The 25,408-nt window shown below is 42.2% G+C and overlaps 1 non-coding gene across 1 annotated transcript; it reads left to right on the forward strand.

The window, feature by feature from the left end:
- The first annotated feature begins 16,527 nt into the window (after positions 1-16,527).
- LOC148043260 (signal recognition particle RNA) lies at positions 16,528-16,814 on the forward strand. Its single transcript, XR_015698254.1, has one exon.
- Positions 16,815-25,408: the final 8,594 nt, after the last annotated feature.

Raw genomic sequence — 25,408 nt, forward strand, 5'->3', positions numbered from 1 at the left:
TGCACCTAGTTCTGCATTCTTTCAAACCCTCCTTCATTTTGCCCATTCATTTTAATATTGCAGTACATTGCATCTATTGCTATAATGTGAGGTGCAAAGATGGCATATGCTTTATTACTTTTACCACTTTTCTATAGTGTGTATATGCATAGCCATAACTGTCTCAAATGATGAGAAGATTAAATAGAGAATCCCAGAAGCTGTCATTCCAACATCAGTGTTGCTGCTAGTTAATGGGCCATGTGAACGCATCTAATTTGTCATCACTCACACAGCAATAATTGTCGTATAATATTTTGCTTTAGTGGCTTATCGTTAGATAAATCATAAAGTTCATGAAATGCAATTCTGGAAAAAGCAATGAAATTATCGATCAGTCCGAATAGAGCATAAAAGTTGATCTGATGGAACATAAAAGCAATCAAGGCACTTAGCTTCAAGTTAAAATTTGCCATGTAGAATCCGACATATCTGAATAACTGACCACTCTGAAATTATCCTACTCTGGATATATTACACAAAGATTTAACTTTCTGGAGAAAGCTGTGATGCCGAGGAAAGGTAGAAAGAAAAAGAAGATTAGCAGCAATGCGTGCACCATTGCACTTCTGGAACAAACAGGTTAGGAATGGATTGCCATAGAGAAAATATATCTATGGTGGATACTTCTGGGAGAGGAATGGTTAACTCAAGACATCTCTATGAAAGTGAAGCCAACAACCGCACAAAGACCAATGATGGGAGATTGCCTACTTGTGCTCTGGATGACTGCTCTCTGTGTGGGGACCAAGACAATGATATTCCATGGGTGTAAATCAGTGGTGGGATTCAGCCAGTTCGCACCTATTTGGGAGAACCAGTTGTTAACTTTCTAAGCAGTTCGGAGAACCAGTTGTTGGAAGAAATCTCCTCTTGTTTTTTTTCCATTTTACAGGGCTAATCCTGTAAGGAAGACATGAAGGAAACTTGCTGGTGTTGTTTCTCATCTAATCTTTATTGCCCTGCTTACAGAAACTGCCTCTCCAGTTAACCCTTGCTACATTGTAACAGCTAAGGCGAAGTGATGTGAGTGATTGAGTGATGTTGAGTTGGCCATGCCCACCCAGTCACATGACCACCAAGCCACGCCTACCCAGCTGGTTATTACGGCAGAGAACCGGTTGTTAAATTATTTGAATCCCACCACTGGTGTAAATGGTGGAAGATGCTGGAAGAATTATCTTGCTTGCAACTGCAGTTGATGCCTTTTAAAAGATACTAATCTTACCTTCTAATGACTTTCAGAAATTGCTTAGGAATTACCTTTAAGCCAGTAGATACCTGTAGAGTTTGAAAACACCATTTGAATGTGCCTTCAATCCTGAATGAAAGAAAATTTTAATCGTATGCTTAGGAATTTAAAGAATATGAACCAATAGCAATAGCATTTAGACAAATATATCACTTTATAGTGCTTTTACAGCTCTCTCTAAGCAGTTTACAGAGTCAGCATATTGCCCCTAACAATCTGGGTCCTCATTTTACCCACCTCGGAAGGATGGAAGGCTGAGTCAACCTTGAGACAAGCACCAAAAGCTAAATAAGATTTTCATCTTAGAAAGATATAAATAGACTAAACGTTCAGAAAAACTTAGAACATTGATACTTTTTACTAAACAATTTTGGATTTAATTATAAAGGGCAAATAGTTCATTGTGAGAAATAAATCTATTTGGGTTTTTGCAACCTGTAACAAATGTAATTTTATAATTTTAAAACTGGACACTAGAGGGGACTAAAGATTCTAAGCAAAGTGGGAGAAACACAAGGCTATATTTTGTTTTAATTTCTGGAACCTACTAAATGATGCAAAACTTACAACATTTTGTAAAACTTATAATATTAAATTAAAAATGTAAAACCTATAACATTAAAGGAGACTTTTGATGAATGGAGCCAGAAATTAATAGCCAAAATATCAGCAAAATCAATGAAGGTATCTGCTTCTACAGTATGTAAACTATGCTCAAAAGAGGCTATTGAAAAATAATGAATATTGAATTGAAGTATTATCTACATGTCTGTCTGTCTCTCTCTCTCTCTTTTTCTCTCCCTGTCTCTCTCCCTCTCCCTCCCTCCCTCCCTCCCTCCCTCCCTCCCTCCCTCTCTCTCTCTCTCTCTCTCTCTCTCTCTCTGTCACTGTCTCTCTTCTATAAAGATCTCTGAGTTTTCAGGGAACTTCTCTCTGCTGGAATATGTACTTTGGGCTGTTCTGTTTATGTGGCGCCTTCCTATTGGCTGATTGGCGTGTTGATGGCCAGTGTTTGACTGTTTTTTCCTTGTGTTGCCAAGTCCTCAGCTCCTAAGCACCTAATAAACTGGTGATAAATCAGTACCCCTGTTAACTGACAAGGGGCCCATTTCCCAGACTTCAATCACTTTCCCGGCTATCTTTGTACCTGCACAACCAACAATCATAGTAGCTGGGGGGGGGGGTTGTTAAAAAAACAGTCTATCATTATGTCACAGCAATCCTCAACTGCTTTCCAGCTTTTAGAAGGGAGACATGATAGAGCATCCCAAGAATTTTTTTTGATAAAGGCATCACAAAATGTGTTTAAACACCAGAGGAATCACAGATTGAATAACAGCTGCTTATTTCCAAAGTATAATTATATGCAATTTGCTCTTCCTAACCATGAGACCCACTCTGTGGGTTACAGGCAGCTTTCGTGCAGATGGGTGGCAGAGTTCCCAAATGTCTTGGGGTTGATATAAAAGAACAAATAACCTCAAGATTTTTCTGAATCAACAGGGACGTTTTACTTTTAAGCAGGCTTTCAAGCAATGAAGCATTTTAATAGAAAATTTTAAAGGAGGGAGAGAAAAAGAATCTCCTGTCCTCTTAAGCTTAAAAGACCCAAACTGCATTTTTTTTTGGATGAAATAAAACTACTGTGGAAAAAAAAATCATTGGAAAAATCTTGATTGATAGAGGTCAATCTGTTTTACAAAACACCAAAAGGCAAGACAAGAAACAATGGATGGAAATTAATCAAGGAGAAAAGCAACCTGGAAATAAGGAGAAAATTTCCTGACAGTTAGAAAAATTAACCAGTGGAACGGCTTGCCTTTCAGAAGTTGTGGGTACTCCATCACTGGGGACTTTTACAAAAAGACTGGATTTCCATTTGTCTGGAATGATATAGGGCCGGGATGATGAACCTATGGCATGGTGGCATGTGGAGCATTTGTCAGGGCACGTGAGGTGTTGCCATGTCAGCTGGCTAGCGTGCATGTGTGCGCTGGCCAGCTGAGTTCAACCTTTTTTAAAGCCTTTTTTCGCCCTCCCCAGGCTCCAGAGGCTTTATAGGAGCCTGGGGAGGGTGAAAAGGGCCTCCCCTGCCACCTCCGGAGGTTCTTCCGGGGGCTTCAGGAACTTCCTTAAAGCCTCTGGAGCACAAAAAAATGGCCTTATGGGCAAACCGCAAGTTCAGGAATGGATTTCCGGTTTGCTCATAGGGTTGATTTAAGCCCTCCAGAGGCTTCAGGGACCTTCAGGAGGCTTCCCTGAAAGCTCCAGAGGACTAAAAATGACCCTATGAGCAAACCGCTCGTAGTGTCATTTTTTGCCCTCCGGAGGCTTCAAGGAAGCCTCCTGAAGGTCCCTGAAGTCTCCGGAGGGCCTCTGGGAGGCGGGGGAGGCTGTTTTTGTCCTCCCCAGGCTCCTATAAAGCCTCTGGAGCCTGGGGAGGGTGAAAAAGCATGAAAAATGGGGGGAGTGCCTGCCTTGCGCGCATGCGCACTGGGGGGATTGCACATTGCATTATGGGTGCAGCCTGCCCACGCACGACCCCCCTGCGCTCCCCCCACTTATGGCATGTGAGCCAAAAAAGGTTCGCCATCCCTGATATAGGGCTTCCTGCTTTATCAGAGGGTCAGACTAGAAAACCCCCAAGTCCTTTCAAATTCTGTTATTCTGATATCTATAAGCATCAATTATGGTTGTCAGTCAGTAGTTTAGATTGGATCTAGATTTTTTTACCCATTCATTGCATTATTCCCAAGGACTTGGGATAGGCAGATGTTTCTGAAGTGTAGGATTCTGAATCTCTGCTATGGTCTAACAGCTATAGCTGGAACTTTTCCTGTCCTTATACAATTATTTACTGCATCGTCAATGAACTAGAATATAAGGAGAATATATTGTCTATGGAGATTCTCAATCATCCAAAACATGGTTGTCCCAAAGGTGATTTTTCAAGAGGCAACTGGACTTACTGTTTTTTCTTTGAAGTTGTTTTGACAGTTCCAAGAAAGTTCCACATCCATTTGCGCTACTCAGATGACCCTGACAACACAGATAAATCTCCAGGTGATCTCAATGACTCATTAAAAGAATGAAAATGACCAGCTGTCTGCAAGGAGTATAAATCATTCCCCACCAATCAGTCAGAGCTGAAGAAGCTTCCTGGATGAGAAGAGAAACATCTTCAAAGAAAAATCAGAAAGTCCAGTTGCCTCTTGAAAAAACACCTTTAAGAAAGTGTATTGTATACTACACTTGATCCTCACTGGTGTTGTGGTCCACCAGTGGCCTGCAATGCTAGTAGCAGAGTTGGACAGTGAGGAGGTTGGGGCAGGGGAATATGGGCCAGTCTTGGAGTCTGGGGAAGGCTCGGACAAGGGATCTGCATCGGAGGCAGAGAGGAGGTCAGGGCCATCTGGTAGTTACCTGCTGCCTCCAGATCCTCCGGAGTCTGACATCAGCGAGGCAGAACAACAGTGTGAGCCTGTTCCCAGTGTGTCCGTGTACAAAGCTGCCAGAAGGCAAGAACAGTTAAGACAAAAAGGACGACTCAGGAATAAGGCTTGGAGATGATTGGCCCCTCCCACAAGACATAAAAGAGGAGCAAATGGACGTGAGCCTTTGCAGGAAGCAATTAGTTCATCTATTTGGTTCAAGCTCTGAGAAGTCCTGTTTGACTCTGTGCTATGTTTGGCCTTGCAAAACCAATTGGAAGTTAGATCTCCGGAAGCATTTCAAGGGAAATAAAGATGGGTGCTTATCAGGGGTGGGTTTCAACCGATGCGCGGCGGTCCCCGCGAACCAGTTGGTCGGCGAACCCGCCCGCCCGCGCTCCTTACCGGTCTTTGAAGGCTTCTGTGCTTCCACGCAGGCGCATGGCACATACAGCACCTGCGCGAGTCTCCGCGAGCAGCTGGAGCATAGCACAGGAGCTAAGATGCATGCGTGAACTGCGCGCGTGCACGAGGATGCCGCCAGCCCCGTTCCAACTGAACCAGTTGGAACGGGATTAGCAACCCACCCCTGGTGCTTATCAACATTATCCTGAAAGACTGCGGCAACTTGAGCAGATCGGAATCTTCATAGACTGTTTGTGAATCATTATGGGATATGAATGGCCATAATTCACAGCCGTTTAAATAAAAGAGGGTCTCTCAGGACTAAGATTGTGGTTTATGCTTTCTCAGGAAGCCTAGGTCAGAATAACTGGTTGAATATATACGGTAGATTTTCATGCTGTATTAGTTTTATTGCATTTGTCTTCCCTAACTTTTCATTCTGACAAGTTACTTACAGAAAGGTTTTTTGTCAATCTTCCTTGGGAACAAGGGAGTGACAGGAGTTGCTTCAATGACAGGATTTTTCAGCAATCATGTCAACTGGTCAAAAGAAAAAAGGTACAATCTGAGTGTAATTTTATGCAACGGGGAGTAAATGTGCACTGGTTTCTCAAATTATTTTTAAAAGAACTTTCCTATCAATGAAAAGACTTGATTAAGCCTCATTTCCCCCCCAGATAGCCTTATCAATGTAGGAGGGAGATTGACTGCTAAGAATAGAACAAAGAATAAAAGGGAGAGAAGCAAATAAATGGCTGAAGACATTGCCACGGATGCTTTTGAAAATTAACTTGGGATTTTAGCTCGGGAGATTTCTCTAAAGATTTTTAAACATTGAACACTTTGGAAAGATTGAGTGAAATGGAGGAAGAGAAGATCTTTGCAAGAGAGTCGGCAAGTTTGTGAAGCAGATAAGATGCATTTAAAGAGAATTGTTAGGCTGGGTATTTTCCCCCCACCCCAAACTAAGTAGGGGTCTGTTTGATTGCTGAATCTGAAAGGGGAAATCTTCGGTTGCAGCTAATCATGAGATTAACCATTGTATGGAACCATTTCATCAGAAATTAGCCATCATTCTCTGGAAAGGAAAGTGGAAGTTGTGACTCACAGCCAGAACAAAGGGGGAAGAGAACTGCAAAAGTAGCACACTGACAATCCATATCCAATCTAGCAATAGCACTTATATATTGCTTCATAGTCCTTTTACAGTCCCCTCTAAATGGTTTACAGAGTTAGCATATTGTCCCCAACAATCTGAGTCCTCATTTTACTCACCTCAAAACGATGGAAGGCTGAGTCAACCTTGAGCCAGTGAGATTTAAACTGCCAAACTGCTGCTGAAGCAGTCAGCTGAATTAGCCTGCAGTGCTACACTCTAACCACTGTGCCACCTAAGCATCAAATTGTGTTGAGCTCCTTGGTGAAGAAGCCAAGACTTCAAGGTATGTGCAAGAATAATGTAAGAGCAATGTTTCATCACACTCAGTTCCTAGAGAACAAGAATCTAAAATTTATGAACCATAATTAGAAAGCCAGTTGGGTAAGGAGTTGAAAGAGCATGGCTGAAACTGTAGCACCTCCCTCCTTTCCAAAAGTCCTCTAGATTGATATATACCCATACAATATAGACAATCTGTATTATGTACCTGCTAGGTGATTACCACCAAGCTTCCAGGGAAATTAAACTATATGGAAGCTTCTCTCTTAACCCTGATGAAGAGAGGAGGAGGAGGAGGAGGAGGAGGAGGAGGAGGAGGAGGAGGAGGAGGAGGAGGAGGAGGAGGAGGAGGAGGAAGAAGAGGAGGAGGAGGAGGAGGAGGAGGAGGAGGAGGAGGAGGAGGAGGAGGAGGAGGAGGAAGAGGACTATGACTCTGTAATGTCAACCTCTGGCCCTAGAGCTTCTAGAAAATATAACATTTCTCCATGGTTTGGGGTAGTTAGCTTAGTAGCACAAAATGAACAAAAAGAAAAATGAAGATAAAATATTTCCATTGTAAAATTAGGTAATCACAGGTAAAATGGGTAATAAAAGATATATTGTAGAATAGTTAAAATCACAATCAGTACATTATAAACATCCCCACCCCTCCCCAAAAAAATCCTATAAAAATATGGTGGGAAGAGCAATAGCTTTAGGGCAATATTTATTACGTAAATTTCAGATGTTCTTCCTTCCATTTCCATAGCAGCTCTGCATACTTTATCTTGATGCTTGAATTAAACACTATCTCATCTGAATAATGAGAGAGTTCAGGGAAATCTCCCCTTGCCTATGTGATTCAAGCTATGTGTTTTGCTAAAAATAATGCTGGAAGAGACATTGAGAAATATATTCTCTGTTTAGGATATTCTATCCTTATTGTGATTGATGAGTAGCGGGAGGCATCAGAACATAATTCTGGTTTTATTGCATAGAGTGCCACATGTGTGGCACTTTGCATGTATAAGACATGTCATTGGTTTCAACTCACTTCAATCAGCTCCTGGTTCTCAGTGAACACATTTGTTTCTTTAAAACCAAGGTGGCTGGAATGGATATGCTTAGACAGATACTAATATATGTGAGCATGAGCCTGAGCATGAAGGTGTTATGACCCAGGGTTGGCAAGCAACATGTGCTAGGTGAAAGCTTAGCAACCTTTATTCAACCACCATCTCCAAAAATCCCCACAATCCAGCAATTCACAATCCATTCCCCAGAGTCTCTGCCCATGGGGCACACCTACAATCCAAGAGCAAGGCTCGAACTCATGTGCCTGCACATACTTTGTGAAACTTCCTGGCAAAGAATCAAACCTCAGTCAACAACAGCAAGGATTCTGGAGCAAAGTTCTAGAAGCCATGGAGAGTGTTGGCACAAATACAACATTTTTCTCAAAGGTCTGAACTCCAGACCTAACTCATAAGCAGGATGCCACTTTCTTTGGGTTCCCAATGGTTTATTAAGCCAATCTTGGCACACAATGAGTTCCAGAAAATATAGGATTAAAGTTAGCACTGGGAGCCTCCATCTCCCAGAACCTTTTCAATGCTGGAGCTACGCCCTTCCACCTTTGGAGCAGCTGACAGGCCCAATCAGCTGATCATCGGACCGCTGGCAGAATTGATCAACAGCCTGTTTGGCCAGCTCGCAGGCAATTATGATCCCAGACATATGCAAACTGGCCAATTATCAGCTGTTCTTGGTGTTGTGTGGCTTCCTGCTTCATTGCTTGTTGCTTCAGGGCCGGGATGTCACTTGCAGCTTCAATGCTTGACAGCTGGTCTTTCCACCATCCATCTCCTGTGTTGGGGTCCCTCCCCCAGGTATGGCGAACCCCGAGTTGGGGTTTGACAACTTTACTCGGCTTGCAACTAAATCAAACTGCACACAACCAAAGCAATGGAGATCTCAAATAGCTTCTCCATCAGATAAGTTTGAAAAGAGCAACAGCAACAGACACTGATTTACATCTAGGCTTCTTTGATTATGGAAATGTGTTTTTGTGCATATGTGTGGTCACAGCTGTATTTGTAAAAACTGGTTATAGCAACCTGTAGAACAGAAAAAATGGAGTAAGAACTGTACTAATCTGGTGTTATGAAATGTTTCCAAGAGGGCTGACCTTCAAATCTACATTTTTGAGAGATATTAGTCATTCTCTCAACCAAATATAAATGAAATCCCAGAAATTGAGGCAGGGAGGGAGACACACACAGAGACAGAGACAGAGACAGAGACAGAGACAGAGACAGAGACAGAGACAGAGACAGAGACAGAGATAGACAGACAGAGAGAGACAGAGACAGACAGACACACACACACACACACACACACACAGAGAGAGAGAGAGAGAGAGAGAGAGAGAGAGAGAGAGAGAGAGAGAGAGAGAGAGAGAGAGAGATTTCTATCTTTTGAAAGTACTGAAATAATGCAAGGTGAGTATGGGAGTCACACAGAGCCCAGTTGAAGAGATCTAAAGTTTTTCCTGCTTTTCAACCCTTCATTAATTGGTCACTATGAATTAGTAATAATGTTTATTCACCAGGCATTTCTATTGTATGTTCATCGGACTCTGTCAAAAGATACCGGGTTTCCTGTATTGACACTATAAGAAATTTGAAGGCTCTTACCTGTAAGATCTGGTTAAGTCTGATTATGCCTGTCTTTTGGTTTCAAAATTTTATATTGTTAATATAGTCTGGAGGGGGAAAAATATAGTTGTTAAACATATAACTGTGATGCTGAATAATATGAGGAGTTCTCGGTGATCTCTCACCTTTGTTGTTTACAGATTTTTCAATACTCAACTAGGTAACTTCACATTCAGGTACTGTTTATTGCATTTCTGCTACCCGTTGCTTGCAAAATGAGAAGCAACTAAACTAAACTAATAAATAAAAGGTTTTTTTAAGTGTTAGGAAGAATAGCAAATACTGCTTCTTACACACTTCTGCATAACAATGGAAATTTTGTGATGCTGTGGCATTGCATATTGTAAGGCAAGGCTGCTTATTACTGCCTAAATGTGTGCAGCATGTAAATCTTGCTTTAAAATGCTTTGGACTTATCTTTCTTCTGCAGAGCTCTATGAATTAAATTTTATAGTTTAATTGACCCACTTGCATCCCCAAGTCAATTGCAGTCAGAAGATCATGTTCAGATGTTGCCTAAATGAAACAGCCAATAGACAATATGGTTTGTTTTACGTTGTAAGGTTATATAACCCAAAAGAAGCTTGCTTGATTTTATTATGTATTAGATTTTATCTTCTTAAGGTTCTTGTGGAGATTACAGCTCAAATATTTGTCAAAAGAAAACAATAGCTCAGCTTTACTATTTTGCAGGAAAAGTGAGGCTTCTAATGTCATGAAATATAACTATGCTTGGTTTCTCATACTGAACCTTTCTTTCAAACCAAAGTATTTATTTCATTACATGCTTTAAAAAAATAAGAAAAAAGAGGTCTTCACAAAATAATAGAAAATCATATAAACAACAGAAATACAGTAAAATAGCATAATTAAAGATTTAAACATTCTTATCTCTAGTAAACAAAGAATAATAATTATTGTTTAATACCATGAAGCAATAAAATTTCCCCATGCCAGGTCCTTGGGAAGGACTTGATAGATGGATACAAATCCCACATCCAGTCGAAACATCTGGCTCACTGGTGATAAACTATAATAATAACAAAAGAAAGCAAGGTAGTACCAATAGTAATAGGCACTTTGGGTGCAGTCCTAATGCAGCACCACTTGAACACCTTTGGCATTGACAAATTCATCATCAGTCAATTGCAAAAGGCAGCTCTCTGCTTAGAACAGCTTACATTCTGCAACAATACCTCTAACACCGTTAAACATTAAAATCTGCTTATGCCAGGTCCTTGGGAAGAACTTGATAGGTGGATAAAAATGCCAAACCCATTATGAACACCTGGCTGACTGTGATGAACTAATGAAATAATGGCAAGCGGGATTATCCTTATCAAAAGGATATGATAAATTTATTTTTACAATGACTATGATAATGAGCTATCACTATTGTTGTACACACACTGAGGGCTTATGCATCAGAAACAGATTCCTTGTATATCTCATCACACTTGGCCAATAAATAATTCTAACTCTAAAAGGATAAGCAGGAAGAAGTAGTATTGAATTTGCCTTCTAGGAAGAAGATTTTTGAACCAAGGGGGGGGGGGAACAGAGCCCAGACTAAAGGAAAAACCAAAAGGGGCTCCTTTGCTTTGTATCTTTACTTACCATGCTCCAGTGGTCAGTGAGATAAAAGGTGCAAATTCCATGCTTCTGGAATGGCACTTCAGCCAAAATGAAAGATTATTAAATAAATATTCTATCTGAGTTTGTTGCAGAAATCAAATCCAGAAAGCACAAACAGGTAACTGATTCATCTGGATTCATTAACGTCTCTTTATACAAATAATAACACATGAAGTAATATACACAATACCAAGAGTGGTTCTTCAGTTTCAGATCAGAGCAGCAGACCAGTTCAGTTTCATTTTAGTTCTCAATATACTTGCAGCTTTAGAACAGAACAGTTGAACAAAGCCATGCCCAGGCACCTAGCTATCTCCAGCAAATATTGTTTCAGTTTCTGAAAGCCCTCATTGGCTGACTGAGTTGCTATTCCTATTCATTGGCTGACCTTGTTTCCATGTCTCTGCCAGTCATGAATTCTCTGACATATTCTGGCATTCAAGTTTTCCTTAGGAGACAACTAGAGTAGAAGAAGAAGTAGAATGCAAAGGAGGAGAGCTGGTAGGCAGGTGAGGATGCCGAAGAATAATTCTCTCTTCCGTTCTGAAGGAGTATATGAATCAATATGAATCAATATTGGCTTCTGCTTATATTATTGTACACTGTCACAAATTAGTTGTTTTCTAGCCTAGCAAATTGTAACCTTAACACTGGACTGCAAATGTTATCTCACTGCTGTGTCTTACTTCTATTCTTGGCTCCAAAGCAGAGGTGGGTTCCTACCAGTTCGCACCTATTCGGTAGAACCAGTTCGTCAAATCTACCGAACCGGTTAGAAGAGGTTCCACCAGTGGACCCAGAAAGCAGGCCACACCTACAGAAGAGATTCCAAAAAATTTTGAAACCCACCACTGGTCCTTGGATATGATTATTCTACACTATCATGCTCATATTTATAAAACTCAGTGCCTCTGTGAAAGGTAAGGATGACTACTGCGTTTGTGGTGCAATCAGAACATTGTGTGTGTTGAAGTTGTTTTAACGCAAACCAAAGATGCCTTTAAAAAAACAAGTTTACATCATATTCTTATGCATGCCAGTGCTGTGTGTGAGGTAATTTAAGGTGGTTCTGACAAATGTCGGCATCTTCATATCCGGTCACATGGGTGGCAAGCCACTCCCATCCAGTCACATGGGCGGCAAGCCACTCCCACAAAGGAGGCCACATCCACAGAGTAGGTTCGAACAATTTTTGAAGCCCACCACTGCTCCAAAGCTAGGGACATTCTTGAAAGTTAATAGAAGAAATTGTTACACAGGAATATCAAGCTGCATAGATAAAGGAACCAAACTAGGGAGTTTTCCTGGCTCATAAATCCTTAAAGCATTCTGCCTAAAAACAACTTGGCAAAGCGGGGCTGCCAAGGCTATAGGAATACTCCACAGTTAAGATAGACAGAGACAGGAGCTTGAACAAAAGAACACTTTAAAGATCAGGTTGGTAACAAATCTTTGTCTCTGATCGGATAAACTTTGTTTCTATCTGCCTATAATGTATATAATACTCTGAGTCCCTCTTGCATGGTGTGGCTATTCCTTACATGCATTTGTTTGCATGTTTTGGATATAGTTTTGTCACCCAGATTTTTCTATGGCCATCAATAAAAGCAGATATTTTTACAAGCCTCGTCTTGAGTCTCATTCTCTTTGGCATTTCAGTGGCTCACAATTCAGAACATTTCAATTGCTGGTCTACAACATTTAATAAAGCTCTGATATGATTATTCTTTTCTTTTATTTATAGTTTATCTTCTTAATGTTGTAAGGCACCCAGAGTTATCCTGAGATAAAATGAGCGGCCAATATATTTGATCATGTGAAAAGCTACCCCCCTCCTAGAAGAATGAAATATTTTGAGAAATATTTTAAAAAGGCAGCATAAAGTATTTCCTCTAAAAGAGAAATAAAAAACCTTAAGGGAGGCAGAAGCTCAGAGCTTCAGACCTCTGCCCCTTCCCCAAGCAAATACTGAGCTGAGGCAGCTTTAGAAATGCAGGTTTGATCTGAACAAAGGTAGGGTTAGCCTTAAAGCCACAATAGGAATTGCCCAACAAGCTTCTTCATTGCATCAGCCAAATTTCAACCAAACTTAAGCTCAGACAAACTCCTAAGATTTGTACATGGCCTTATGGGAGTCTCACAACAGCCAATAGAGTACATGTTCATCAGAGGTGGTATTCTACCGGTTTGGACCAGATCGCTCAAACAGGTAGCGGAAATCACGGGTGGCTCCACCCACCCACAACCGGCTCTATGGCATCCTATTTAGGTCCTTTTGTCACCAAAAGCACATGCCTGGAAGGATCTGTGCATGCGCGGATGTACACATGCACATTTGCGAACCAGTAGGGCAGGTAAGTGTATACCACCCTTGATGTCCTTGAACAGGACACTCAAGTTCAAAGCCCAAAATAAGGTATAAATACCCCTCGCTCTCAACCCCATGTGGTCAGCTGTCAATGTGGTTCTGCTTCATTAAACCATTTTTCCAATCAGTCTCCATGTTTCCAGTGCCTTTCTCCCGGCTTGGAATTGAACCAGATGGATATTTCTTCCAACAATAAATACATTTAAAAAAAAAAAAACCTGTCAGTCTGGCTGAGGTAAAGCAGGATAGGTTGGCATTTGGGAGATTTGTAACTGAAACCAGAAAGGGTGAGCCTATTATAATTATTATCCCCCATGCCATTAAATTGTCCTCTACAAGCATGTCCTCTAGTTCCTTTGTGACATTTTAGCAAAGATGTGTTTGGAAACATTCTTGTCATTGAAATTTGCATCCAATCAATAACATTGTAGGGGACATATTTATAGAATGAGTTACAATGAAAGCCTATATTGGGGGGGGGGGCAAATTCCCAAGGTATCTAATAAAGAAAGCAAATGAGACCCTTCCATCCCCTCCATTTTTTTTCTCTCATAAGGGTTTCCAGTAAGGGAAATATCCTGCATTACAATTAGAAGCAGACCCTTTTTCAAGCAAGTGTCTAAGCTTTGTAATCGGTTTTTATCTTAGTAATAAATGTAGACCCAATAAAGAAGGGATTTGGGGAGTCCTATTGTCTTAAATCTTTAATCCTATAATCCTCACTCCTAAGTGATAGGTCAGACCTGTACTATTAAACAATAATTTTCTCCTTTTCCGGGGATGGTTTTGTTAAGCTCTTTGTGCTTATTACTAAATCAACATTTGGCCTTAAAAGACTCCAAGATGAACTATTCTACTGACATCAATATACTATGATGCACATACAAGCACACACTCTCATATCACATTATTTAAAAGGAGGATTGGGAGGAAATGTGACTATTTTTTCCAGATTAAGATAGTTTACTCTTGTTTTTGAAGACAAAATAATCTGTTCTGTTGAGCTAATCTTTTTTTCCTCCTGAAACAAACCAAACAATCTCATATGAGGGAAGGGTGAACCTTGGTTTTGTGGGGCATTTCCTATATTTAAACAAATTTTCTTACATAGAAATTAATAAATCCTTAAGATTTTATGTATGTTGGGAGAAAAAAAAAAGGGAGATTATCCACATACTCTGGACAGCTGCTGTTTACAAGGAGATGGCAGGACAGTAGTTTTCCATGAGTTTTAGTATTCAGTGATATTAATTGAAACTGTGGGGCAGAGTTTTAAAGAACACCTAAATTTGTAAATCCCACTTTCTAATTATTTTTGGAAATTGGCTATTAACTATGCTAACATTATTAGAGACCTTTGGAATAACAAGTCTATCAGGTGAATTTATCTTCAACTTTGTGTAAAAGAAAAAATAATAATCAGAAGCTTAAGAACTTAAAAGTTTTTGAAATAAACAGCTAAATAAGATTTTGATCTAAGATAGGGTAAATGGATTAAAGATCCAGATAAATTTGGAATATTTCCTTTTATTATAAGACTTTGGAACTAACTTTTCAAAATATACAATTTATTGTGAGAAACAGACTTATTTTGCCTATTCTGTTCATTGCATGTAATAGCAAAATGTAAGTGAGGATATTAGAAAATGGTCGTTAGAGGGGACTAAAGAGGAAGTGGAAAGGGGAAAAAACTTGTAATACTAGAAGCAAGAAGAAGTTGGCACAGTTGGTTTATTTGATGAAGCTTAAATTAAGACTATTTCAGGCAACCCTTTATGGATTTTTGATTGACAACAAGAATGAAAAGTTAATGCTTTATGTGTTTGCTTATAAGTAGGGAATGGGATATGGGATGGAGAGATATAGGTTTAATCTTATATGGGGTGGTTAAGAGTTATTAAATTTGTTTATATCTCTGATGAAGGTTGCAAATCACTTCTCTATATATATTTCTTTTATTTTTCTTTATTATCTCTTCTCTTTCTTTCTTTCTTTCTTTCTTTCTTTCTCTTTTGTATGTTTATTCTTTTTTGCATTTCATATTTAGTTTATATCAGTTTTTATTATTATCACTAAAATTATTAATAAAATTATACAGTTTGCTTCAAATAGAAATTCTCCTTTGGAGAATTGTTGATTTTCAGGAATGGAACATTCAAATTATCAATAGCTGTATATATGTTTGAATTTATTTGTATCTAGCCTGAAAGCTTAAACAGATCATTAAAATAACTGAAATGGGGAAATGTAGAACAATATTGAAGATATCTTTTAAATAGAGTATGAAAAGATATGGCGATGCATAGCTCTTGTAACTAGCTATTAGTGTTCTAGGCTAAAAGCCCACAAAACCATCTCTTGCCTGAAAATGTACTTTGTAGGTTACAATGTGATAGATATTGAAATATTTTCCTATTCATCTTTTATTCATACTGAGCGCACCTTCTACTTAGAACAAAAATTGCCTTGTTCTGTTTCATATCTCCACATCAGGAAAATCATGCCAAGAAAGCCAACATAAAAGTGATCTCTCATAATTTTTTTTTTAGATGAGCTATTTTCCATTAAAAAAAAAAATCCCTGTCCCAGATAATTTGCAACATGAAAAATGCAATGCAGATTTTTAAAATCAATTGATGAATTGTCAGTTGATGTAGGAAATCAATCTGTGAAAAAAAATGTCATTTGCAAGTTTGATATTCCCTATTACTTGCAAGAGAGCATAAACATGTCTTACCTGGTGCCTAAACTGTAAGAAAATTATGTGTAAATCTTTAGTTAAGGAAAAGGATTTATTTTTCTCACCTATTATATCCACAGTTAAAAATGGAGAATGATGGAACAGAACATAATTAGCAACATCCCGCAGATCCTCTACAATCTTTTGACTGCAGCAAAAAATCTCATTGAGGATAAGCAATTTTCTTACATTTGGAAAACATTAGAAGAGCACCAGAAATGGTGGGGAATATCTCCTTCTCTGTATATGTATGCATATAATAATATATTTGTACTGAAGACATAAAATCTGTTATTTCATGTTTTCTTTAAGTCACTTATTATATTAACCTTCATTATTTTATGGGTGTGGGTTTTTTTACTCCCAAATCTGAGTTACATAATAGGTAGATAGATAGGTAGATAGGTAGATAGATAGATAGATAGATAGATAGATAGATAGATAGATAGATAGATAGATAGATAGATAGATAGAGGATAGACAGACAGACAGACAGACAGACAGACAGACAGACAGACAGACAGATGGACGTAGTGTGAGCCTTTAATCCAGCTACTCCTGGAGGCTGAGATTGGAGGATCACTTGAGCTCAGGAGTTCTGGGCTGCAGTGGGCTATGCTGATCGGGTGTCCGCACTAAGTTCAGCATCAATTTGGTGATCCCCAGGGAGCCAAGAGCCACCAGGTTGCCTAAGGAGGGATGAACTGGCACAGGTCGGAGACAGAGCAAGTCAAAACTCCCATGCCGATCAGTAGTGGGATAGCCCCTGTGAATAGCCACTGCAGCGTAGATAGATAGAGATAGATAAGTATACTGTAGAGTATACATAGGTAGTGTATACTGCATAGATAGATAGATAGATAGATAGATAGATAGATAGATAGGTAGGTAGGTAGGTAGGTAGGTAGGTAGGTAGGTAGGTAGGTAGGTAGGTAGGTAGGCAGGCAGGCAGGCAGGCAGGCAGGCAGGCAGGCAGGCAGGCAGGCAGGCAGGCAGGCAGGCAGGCAGGCAGGCAGGCAGGCAGGTAGGTAGATTGAGAGATATACCACCCTCCAAACCTTCCGCACAGCCCTCAGAACTTGGCTATCCCGTCAGGCCTGGGGTTAAGACTACATCCCACCCGAATAGTATGAATGTTGTGTTCTTAATTATGTATTTGTCTTATATGTTCAAAGTCTGTCTCCCCTTCCCCTCTTTTAAGTTGTAAGCCGCCCTGAGTCCCCCCAGGGAAAAGGGCGGCATATAAATAAACTTTAAATTCTAAATTCTAAAAATATACGATATACTATAGCTAGATATAGATATACTGTACGTGTATGAATATATACGTATGTGTATATATGTACACACACACACACACACACACACACATTTATATAGTTCCCACTCACCATCTTCAGGCTGGTGCCTTCGGCTTTGTGCTTGTGCAAGCAAAGTGATCGGAGCTGTCGTCTTTATCTAAGTATTGGTGGGGGTGTGTGGAGTGCTGGCTTTGTTGCTGTAAGCAGATTGGTTGGCTGTGTTGTAACATCTTGATTAGTTGATGGAGTTGATGTTTGAAGTTTAGTTGGCTGTTTCGTAACATCCTGTGTGGCTGAGGTACTGGCTGTCTGCAGAGGGGTCCTGCATGCATACACAGGGGGTGAGGTTTGTGTGTCACATGTACATTGCATTATGGGTGTGGACACATGCACTTTCGGCATGCAAAGACAAAAAGGTTAGCCATCTCTGTCATAGAAGGTGAACAAACTTTCAAATAAAACATTCAGTCAATTGTATTTTTTTTTCATGAATGCTTTTAAATACCTGAAGCAGTGGTGGTATATGACCGGTACACCCCGATACGGGTGTACTGGTAAGGTGCTCTGGAGGGCCCACCTGCTTGCCCTCCTTGCTTGTATTTGAGCCAATTGGGGTTTTCATGCACGAGCACAGAGAGTACGGCGCCTGCGCAATGCCCCGCCGAGCAGCTGGAGCATCATGGGTGGTAAGTATATATGCGCGTGCTGTGCTTGCACATGGTGGACACCGGGCCCTGTTGTAGCATCCCGTTTGCAACGGGATCTGGAACCCACTACTCTCTTGAAGACAGAAGCCCCTGAAGTATTTGTGGGGAAAAGGAAAATGCTAGGGTTTGCATTTTCTTTCTTTTTAATTTTGTTTTAATTAAAATAATCTATATAAGATGAGGTTGGATATCACAGACACATGAGAGCTAATGAGAATCACATTGCCAATTTCAGTTTAGAAAAATATTTCATAGAGGATACTAGTTCAAAGAATTAATTGGACATATATCATTCTCCTTTTCCTTCAACATACAGTACTTTGATCTTTGGTCCAATAATAAAATTCCAGAGAACTATTGCTGTGCATATACATTCTTCCATGTACCAGTTGTTACACTCCAGAGGTTGCTCTAGGTCACAAAGTATAAGCATTTTTATTGAATATTTTAAATTTTGTTTTATAAAAGAAAAATGACAGGCTTCTTATTTCAAAAACAAAACATCACGTATCAGCCCAGGGTTGCCACCTTTGTCTGGTGGCAACCCTTTGCCTAGCAGTTGACAGCTGTGAAATAGGAGCTGCACTGTAGCAAGTGGGTATTGTACACTGTGTGATGCCAACAGGAGCACAAGGTAGAAGTTGAATGTGGGGAGATTCCCACTGAAGGATACATAGAAATGGATCCCACCTGATATAAAATGGTCAAATCCAGAGTTTTCAGGACAGATTTGGAGTAATGGCAACTCAGATCATTCGTGATATCTCAATTCACAATCCCTTAAATTCCAAGGAGGGAGAGCACATCGCTGCGTATGTAATTTTGTCGTTAAAAAAGAAAAAGAGTACTCCACTCCTCTGCTCAAAATAGAATCCCTTCTGCCACCATGCTCAAAATTTTGGGCTTGGACAACCTGCAACTATGCTGCCTACGGTCTGATCTAAACATAGTACACAAAATTGTCTGCTATAATGTCCTACCTGTCAACAACTACTTCAGCTTCAACCACAATAATACATGGGCAAACAATAGATACAAACTCAAGGTAAACTGCTCCAAACTCGATTACAGAAAATACTATTTCAGCAACAGAGTGGAATGGAATACTCTATCTGACTCCGTTGTTATATCCTCAAGCCCCCACAACTTCAACCTTAAACTGTTTACCATGGACCTCACCCCATTCTTTTCAGCTTTGGCATTTCAGCTGCTCCTTGTGAGGGATTGAGATTCACGCCGGGCTAGCCATCGCCCTATGGAGAAGGTGATCAGCCAGGAACAGTACTGGGAGAGAATGGGAGGCTGTTCACATCTACTGCCATTCCAGCTCGGCTGGGCACTCCCTCCTCCCGCTCCCTTCGGCTTGGCCCCTCCTTTCGGTGAATTCTCCCCCCCACCTGGTTGCTGCTGCTGCAGGGCCTTCTATAGGGCCTTCTGCTGTTCGACATCTGACTCTTTTTTGAGCGCGGCTTCTGGACTGCATTTCCATCTGGCACGGCCACTGCTACCTGATACCACCCTGGACTTCTGGCCTCAGAGAGCGCCACCATTAGATGAGCGGGGGTACTGCAGTATGCGAGAATGCCCCCTGCTTCCTTCAACTACTCTGGACTTTCTGGATTTTCCCAGAATCTGTCTGTTGCAGAGCCATCTGCTGAGAACTATTTGGCTCTCCCTGAACTCGCACTTTAACAATTTTGCGCTACTTTTATTCTTCTTATTTCCTTCTTTTTTCTCTCCCTTTTTCTTCTATCTTTAGTATGTTGAGTATATGGGATTGTATGTAAGTGTGTGAGTGACCCACTTTTATTGTTATTACTGTTGCATTTGTGTATTTTAATAATTACGTGGGGACTGGTTGTGTGAGTGTTTGAGTATGCTTGGCTCGGAGGACCTGCTAGGGAAGGCGGGGGGTACCGGGGTGATTGGGGGGACTACGGCCACGGGAGTGGGTCGGAGCATTGCGGTCGTGACAGGGAGAGGCAGATACGGCGGGGACCTTAGGGCTAGCCATTACCGGGGAAGGAGGGTTCGCTACATTACAGAGATCCCTCCTTCCGGCCCTTTGAGTCCCACTCCAAGACCAGATGGCGCGAGTACCCAGGACCCTGGTCTCAGGCTGCTGTTGCTAAATGCCAGGTCTGTTATTCACAAGGCTCCCCTCGTCCGGGACTTAATTGTTGACGAGAGGGCAGACCTGGCATGTATTACTGAAACCTGGCTGGGCACAGAAGGAGGAGTCCCCCTTGTAGAGATGTGCCCAGAGGGATTTCAGGTGCTTCATCAGCCGAGAGCCCAGGGAAGGGGTGGCGGTGTGGCTATTGTAATCCGGGAGTCTCTGTTACCTCGTAGGGTCCCTGCTCCGGAGCTTGTCGGGTGTGAGTCCCTGCTGATAAAGTTGGACCTCAAGGGTCAAGTGGGTTTGCTGCTAACGTACCTGCCTCCCAACTGCGTTGCAGCATCCCTCCCCTCGCTCCTCGAGTCAGTAGCCGAGCTGGCAGTTGAGTTCCCCAGGCTTATAGTTCTGGGGGACTTCAATTTGCCATCGCTCGGTGAACGCTCTGATGGGGCGCAGGAGTTCATGGCTTCCATGACAGCCATGGGCTTGACCCAGGTAATTCGGGGCCCAACCCATGCAGCGGGTCACATGCTCGACCTCGTATTCCTCTCGGAGCAGTGGATGTGTGATCTTGGTCTGAGGGGTAATGAGAACATACCCCTGTCGTGGTCAGACCATTGCCTACTGAGGCTTGACTTCCGGAGGCCAAACCCCCACCGTAGGGAGGAGGAACCGACCAGGTGGTTCCGCCCCAGGCGACTTATGGACCCATTGAGGTTCCAGACAGAGCTTGGGGTCATTCCTGATACTCTCGCCCACAGCTCGGCGGAGACTCTGGTTGCCGCCTGGCACTCGGCGGCGTCGGAGTCTCTTGATCGGATTGCGCCACTACGGCCCCTCCGGGTCAGTGGATCCCGGAGGCCCCCTTGGTTTACCGAGGAGCTCCGGGAGAAGAAACGCCGGAGGAGATGCCTAGAGCACCAGTGGAGGTCCGATAAGTCCGAGGCAAACCGAGCACTTCTAACCACCTGCACCAAGGACTACGTTCGAGCATTAAGAACTGCCAAAAGATCATACATTTCTGCCTTGGTTGCGTCCGCCGAGTCACGCCCAGCCGCCCTGTTTAGGATAACCCGCTCCCTCCTTAACAGGAGGGATGCGGGAGACCCCTTGCAGGGTAGGGCTGAGGACTATGCTCAATTCTTGGCGGACAAAATAGCTCGGTTTCGGTCGGACTTGGACTCCACCGCAGTAGATCCAGCCGAGACACAGGAGGACCGCTTGGCAAATCATCTCTGGGTTGAGTTCCAGGATGTTGCCTCTGGGGATGTGGACAAGGCCATTCGAGCTGTAAGTGCCTCCACCTGTATTCTGGACCCGTGTCCCTCCTGGCTGGTTGCCAACAGCAGGGAGGTGACACATGGCTGGATCCAGGCGGTCGTGACCGCCTCCCTTCGGGAGGGGCACTTCCCCGCCGTACTTAAAACGGCGGTGGTGAGACCCCTCCTGAAGAAACCATCCTTGGATCCAGCCATTTTAAACAACTTTCGTCCTGTCTCCAACCTCCCCTTTATCGGGAAGGTTGTTGAGAAGGTGGTGGCCTTCCAGCTTCAACGGGCCTTGGAGGAAGCTAGTTATCTTGACCCCTTCCAGTCCGGCTTCAGACCTGGTTACAGCACAGAAACCGCTTTGGTCGCATTGACCGATGATCTCTGGAGGGCCAGAGATGGAGGCTATGCATCCATCCTGGTTCTCCTTGACCTCTCAGCGGCTTTCGATACCATCGACCATGGTATCCTTCTGCGACGACTGCGGGAGGTGGGAGTGGGAGGCACTGTTTTACAGTGGTTCTCCTCCTACCTCTCGGACAGGTCGCAGTCGGTGTTGGTCGGGGGGCAGAGATCGTCCCTGAGGCCCCTAACATGTGGGGTGCCACAGGGTTCGGTCTTATCCCCCCTACTATTTAACATTTACATGAAACCGCTGGGCGAGATCATTCGGAGGCACGGGATAAAATACCATCAATATGCGGACGATACGCAACTGTATCTGTCCGCCCCGTGCCAACTCAATGAAGCGGTGGACGTGATGAACCAGGGTCTAGAGGCCGTTAGGAACTGGATGAGCGCTAACAAACTGGTACTCAACCCGGACAAGACCGAGTGGCTGTTGTGCTTCCCTCCCAATAATTTGGCGAATGTACCAACACTTAGGCTGGGGGGTCAAATTTTACACCCCTCAGATAGGGTCCGCAACTTAGGAGTCCTCCTGGACCCACAGCTGACTTTTGACCACCAGCTGTCAGCTGTGACCAGGGGGGCATTTGCCCAGGTTCGCCTGGTCCGCCAGTTGCGGCCCTACCTAGACCGGGAGGCTCTCACAACAGTCACTCGAGCCCTTGTGATCTCTAGGCTGGAATACTGCAATGGGCTCTACATGGGGTTGCCCTTGAAGTGCATCCGGCGACTACAGTTAGTCCAGAATGCAGCCGCGCGAGTGATAGTGGGCGCACCGCGGTTCGCCCACGTTACACCTGTCCTCCGCGAGCTGCACTGGCTACCTGTTGGTCTCCGGGTGCGCTTCAGGGTACTGATGACCACCTTTAAAGCACTCCATGGTAGTGGATCTGGGTACTTGAGAGACCGCCTCCTGCCGATTACCTCCCTTCGACCAATTCGATCGCACAGACTGGGCCTCCTCCGAATCCCATCTGCCAGTCAATGCCGACTGGCGACCACACGGAGGAGAGCCTTTTCTGTTGCAGCTCCGACCCTGTGGAACGATCTCCCCGCTGAGATCCGTACCCTCACCACCGTCCAGACCTTCCGCGCAGCCCTCAAGATCTGGCTCTCCCAGCAGGCCTGGGGATAGGTTCCTAATTCACCCGCCCGAGTGTTTGATTGTTGAACGAAAGTTGTGTTTTACTATTTTTTCTTTGTTCACATTTTGTTTTGTTTTTGATGTTGCACTTCCCTCCCTTGTGATTGTGAGCCGCCCTGAGTCCCCTCAGGGAAAAGGGCGGCCTATAAATTTTAATAAATTCTAAATTCTAAATTCTAAGAGGTCCATAAAGGGGGCATGCATAAGCACATCAGTGTGCCTACCATCCCTGTCCTGTTGTCTCCATTTATTTGTACTCATTTCCTTTGTTCATGTCCATGTTTATACTTATACCTGTTATCTTGTACATGTTCGACAAATTAAATAAATAAAAATAAATAAAAACAATTTGCCAAGAAGAAAAGTGCTTTCACGGTCCACATAATTTAATGCTATTTAAAATATGTGGAAAGATCCCGAATATGTAAGGCATTGACAAGACCTTAGAATATTTCCTAGATGAAAGGGTTCTACAAAGGAAAAAACTGAGGTGGGCAGGAACCATAAGCAAGAACTTCGATTTAGCTGGCTATGGGGAATGTTTGAAAGCTCTTCTTATAATGAAAAGAGGTGTTTACACAATAGTCACAAAGAGGGTCCAAAATATGCCCCTATCATATTAACAATGTTCTAATTTGTTTTTTTTTTAAATAAACCTGAATGCATAATTTCATTCCTTTTATTGATTTGGATCCCAGTTTTAACTCAAGGTGGTGTACTCAACAATCCTTTGATGTGAGTTGGACTGAGAAAGACGGTGACAAATTAAAAGGCACACATGTGGCTTTTCTTTTTTGTGAATCTGTAAACAACTGTCTGCTAACAGATTAGTAAGTCAGTTAAGTGTAGTGTGTAAGGCATAAGGCAAAAAAACCCAGGAGGTTGTGGATTGCAGTCCCACCTTAAGACACAAAGTCAGCTGAGTGACCTTGGCCCGGTCACATCTCCCAATCTTAAGAAGGAAACAATGGAAGACATTTCTGAAAAAAAACCTTGCCACATAGGCAATTTGACCAGGATGCCTAAACTTTTGAATGCAACTATATACTAGAATTTCTACTCATCTGCTAATATGAAGGTGATCTGGGTGGGACATTGATAACCAGGATTGATTCAGTTCAAAGCAATAGCACTCAGCAATAACACTTAGACTTAGCCTAAGTATCTTAACACTGAGCCGTGGTGGTTCAGTGGTTAGAATCAGGGCCACTGAAAGGATTATTAAGTGCTGGAACAACCTACACAGGGACACATACATCAATAATGTCATAATTGTACTATAGGGAGGCCTACTAGGCCCAAAACGAAGTACGGGGTGGTGGTGGTTGACATTCCCCCCTCCGCAGCCCATTTTTGCTCCCAGGAGGCTGCAGGGAGGCCTACTAGGCCCAAAATTGGGCGCGAGGGAGTGGTGCGCCCATGAAGGTTATGTCAATCAAGATGGCAAGGTAGTTTTGCTATACACACAAAGTATAGAGTATTAATTGTTTTTTTTTATTTTTTAAAAAAATGGTTTTGTAAACATTTTTAAAAGTTGTCCCCTTCCCGCGCCCCATTTGAGCTCCATGGGACGAAGAACAATGTACCGGCTGCACCCCCTTCTCCTCAGGCCTGGTTAGAATGCAGTAATGCAGGCAACATCTGGTAAATGCTGGCTGCCAGCTCAAAGTTGACTCAGCCTTCCATCCTTCTGAGGTGGATAAAATGAGGACCCAGATTGTTGGGGGCAATATGCTGATACTGTAAACTGCTTAGAGAGGGCTGTAAAGCACTGTGAACTGGTATATAAGTCTAAGTGCTATTGCTATTGCTATATATCACCCCATAATGCTTTACAGCACTGGGTAGTTTACAATGTCAGCAATTTGCCCACAGTAATCTGTCCTCAGAAGGATGGAAGGCTAGATCAACCTGGAGTCCTGTCAGGATTGAACACCAGATTGTGGGTAAAGATAACCTGCATTACTCACTCTAACCACTGCACTACCAAGGATCTTTCTAGCTAGACAAGTATCTTCTTTCTTTCTTTCTTTCTTTCTTTCTTTCTTTCTTTCTTTCTTTCTTTTCTGTCTTTCTGTCTTTCTTTCTTTCTTTCTTTCTTTCTTTCTTTCTTTCTTTCTTTCTTTCTTTCTTTCTTTCTTTCTTTCTTTCTTATTATTCCATGTGTATCCTTTCAGAAGCTGCATGCTTAGTAGAAGACAATTATTTCTAACAGAAAGAATGTACCATTTTTGGGTAAAGGGTAGTAGTGATAATGATCTGCTCTCTCTATATATACATGGGAAGCATTTTGACCCAATAGAAAGCATGTATGAACCCCCAAATGCATGTATTTGCATAGTGTCTTTATGCACTATTTCTAGCCTTCAAGTTTTTCAAAATATGAAAATTTATTCATACATACATACATACATACATACATACATACATACATACATACATACATACATTCTGAAT

Source organism: Thamnophis sirtalis, unplaced genomic scaffold (assembly GCF_051295495.1).
Source record: "Thamnophis sirtalis isolate CommonGarterSnake01/CBP01778 unplaced genomic scaffold, rThaSir2_p1.2 scaffold_12, whole genome shotgun sequence".
Taxonomy (NCBI): domain Eukaryota; kingdom Metazoa; phylum Chordata; class Lepidosauria; order Squamata; family Natricidae; genus Thamnophis; species Thamnophis sirtalis.